The following is a 3,327-nucleotide window of genomic DNA, read 5'->3' as shown; positions in this document are numbered from 1 at the left end:
ATTTCATGATGAGTGGGATCTCTTGTTTCCTCCACCCTTTTCTTGGTGATGGGCTTGAGGTCATGCCTTCTTAGTTGAACCGGCTTCCCTCTTGAATCTCTCTTCCATTGAGCGCCCTCTTCAATAATGTCTATGAGGACTTGGTCCAACCTTTGATTAAAGTTGACCCTTCTAGTGTAAGGGTGTTCATCTCCTTGCATCATGGGCAAGTTGAATGCCAACCTTACATTTTCCAGACTAAAATCCAAGCATTTCCCCCGAACCATTGTAAGCCAATTCTTTGGGTCTGGGTTCACACTTTGATCATGGTTCTTGGTGATCCATGCATTGGCATAGAACTCTTGAACCATTAAGATTCCAACTTGTTGAATAGGGTTGGTAAAAACTTCCCAACCTCTTCTTCGGATCTCATGTCGGATCTCTGGATATCCACTCTGGTTGCATTAACTCAAACTTTACAATGAGTTTGAGTATTTTTCCGTGATTTTAGGTATTTTCTGGCTGAAATTGAGGGAGCTGAGCAAAAATCTGATTTAGGCTGAAAAATGACTGCTGATGCTGTTGGATTCTGACGTCCCTGCACTCGGAATGGATTTTTTGGAGCTACAGGAGTCCAATTGGCGCGCTCTCAATTGGGCTGGAAAGTAGACATCCAGGGATTTCCAGCAATATATAATTGTCCATACTTTGCGCAAAGATAGATGATGTAAACTGGCGTTCAATGCCAGTTCCATGCTGCTGTCTGGCGTCCAGCGCCAGAAACAGGTTACAAGTTGGAGTTCAACGCCCAAAACACGTTACAACCTGGCGTTCAACTCCAGAAACAGCCCAGGCACGTGAGAAGCTTAAGTCTCAGCCCCAATACACACCAAGTGGGCCCCAGAAATGGATTTCTGCACTATCCATCTTAGTTTACTCATTCTCTGTAAACCTAGGTTACTAGTTTAGTATTTAAACAACTTTTAGAGAATTATTTTGTACCTCATGACATTTTCATATCTAAATTTTATACACTTTGACGGCATGAGTCTCTAAACCCCATTGTTGGGGGTGAGGAGCTCTGCAGCGTCTCGATGAATTAATGCAATTATTTCTGTTTTCCCTTCAAACATGCGTGTTCCTATCTAAAAGGATGGACGGTAGCCATTGACAACGGTGATCCCCCTACACACAGCTTGCCATGGAAGGAACTTTGCACTTTTGAAAGTGAGGAAGCATTATGTTACACGAATTCAGAGGACAAAACATCTCCAAAACTCCAATATATTCTTAGTACTGCATTACAAGTAATTAATTCACGCTCTTTTATTTTTCTAATAATTCAAACTGATAATTTTAATTGAAATCCTGACTAAGAATAATAAAATAAACATAGCTTGCTTCAAACCAATAATCTCTGTGGGAAATCCTGACTAAGAATAATAAAATAAACATAGCTTGCTTCAAACCAATAATCTCCGTGGGATCGACCCTTACTCACGTAAGGTATTACTTGGACGACCCAGTGCACTTGCTGGTTAGTTGCGCAGATTGCAAAAGTGTGATTGCAATTTCGTGCACCAAGTTTTTGGCGCCGTTGCCGGGGATTGTTCTAGTTTGAACAACTAAAGGTTTATTTTGTTGCTTAGATTAGGAAGATTTTGTCAATTGGGTCAGAGTCTTTTATTTTCTTTTCAAAAATATTATTTTTCTTTATTAATTTTTAATTTTTCTTTGAGTCTAGTGTCATGTTTTAAGTTTCGTGTCCATTGCATGCTTCTTGTTGTCTTCAATTTTTCAAAAATACCTCTTTTTTTTTTGTTCATGCATTTGTTGAATGTATCTATTTTCTTGGTAATTGGGTATCTTTATTTCAAAACTTCTTTTAAAAATAATTTTTCTTGCTTTAATCTTGTGCCAAACTTCAAGTTTGGTGCTTTCTTGTTAATCTTCCTTTAATTTTCGAAAATTTATCCTGGTTTTCTAAAAATTTTAAGTTTGATGTTCTTTCTTTTGTTCTTGTAAATCTTCAAGGTGTTCTTGAGTCTTTCTTGTGTTTTGATCTTAAAATTTTTAAGTTTGGTGTTCCTTGGTGTTTTTCCTCCAAAATTTTTGAAAATAAGGAGCATTAAATCTAAAAATTTTAAGTCTTGTGTCTTTTATGTGTTTTTCTCTTTCATCATAAAATTCAAAATTCAAAAAAATATCTTTTCTAACTAATTTTAAACTAATTTTTCGAAATTTTTTTTATAAAAATTCAAATTTCAATTTCAAAACTTTTCAAATCTTATCCCTTTTAAGAATTAAAAAAAAATTATATCTTTTTCAAAAATATCCTAACCATTTTCTCCCTCCTTACTTTTTCGAAAATCTTCATAAATTTTTTTCAAATATTTATTAATTTTAATTGTTAATTTTATTTCTTTATTTATTTTATTTTTATTTCGGTTTCTGTTTTATTTTATTATTTCGAAAATTATTCTTATAATAAAATAGACAATATCAACATCCATACCATCTCCCTTGCTCCATCATGGAACTAAGTGGAAATGAACAGTCCAGGAGGACTCTGGGGTCATATGCTAACCCCACTACTGCTTCATATGGGAGTAGTATCTGTATACCCTCTATTGGAGTTAGTAGCTTAAAGTTGAATCCTCAGCTCATTATCATGGTGCAGCAAAGCTGCCAGTATTCCGGTCTTCCACATGAAGAACCTACAGAGTTTCTGGCACAATTTTTACTAATTGCCGACACAGTACATGATAAAGAAGTAGATCAGGATGTCTACAGATTATTACTGTTTCCATTTGCTGTAAAAGATCAAGCTAAGAGGTGGTTAAATAACCAACCTAAGAACAGCATAAGGAAATGGAAACAGCTGTCAGAAAAATTCCTGAATCACTATTTTCCTCCAAAACGGATGACACAGCTAAGGTTGAGCATCCAAGGCTTCAAACAAGGAGACAATGAATCTCTTTATGATGCTTGGGAGAGATACAGAGAGATGCTAAGAAAATGCCCCTCTGAAATGTTTTCAGAGTGGGTGCAATTAGACATCTTCTACTATGGGTTTACAGAAAAAGCTCAGATCTCTCTAGATCACTCAGCTGGTGGATCTATACATATGAGAAAAACAATTGAAGAAGCTGAAGAGCTTATTGATACAGTTGCCAGAAATCAGCATCTATACCTAAGTAGTGAATCTTCCATGAAAGAAGAAGCTAAAACAGTAACTGCTAAACTCAGTCCTGTAGATCAGGCTAATGAATTCAATCAGCAGCTGGATTTTCTAACTCAGCAGCTAGCCGAATTCAAGGAAATACTACAAGAAACAAGAATGGCTAA

The sequence above is a fragment of the Arachis duranensis genome, chromosome 1 (genome assembly GCF_000817695.3).
Source record: "Arachis duranensis cultivar V14167 chromosome 1, aradu.V14167.gnm2.J7QH, whole genome shotgun sequence".
NCBI lineage: Eukaryota > Viridiplantae > Streptophyta > Magnoliopsida > Fabales > Fabaceae > Arachis > Arachis duranensis.
Note: the sequence above shows the minus strand (reverse complement) of the source record.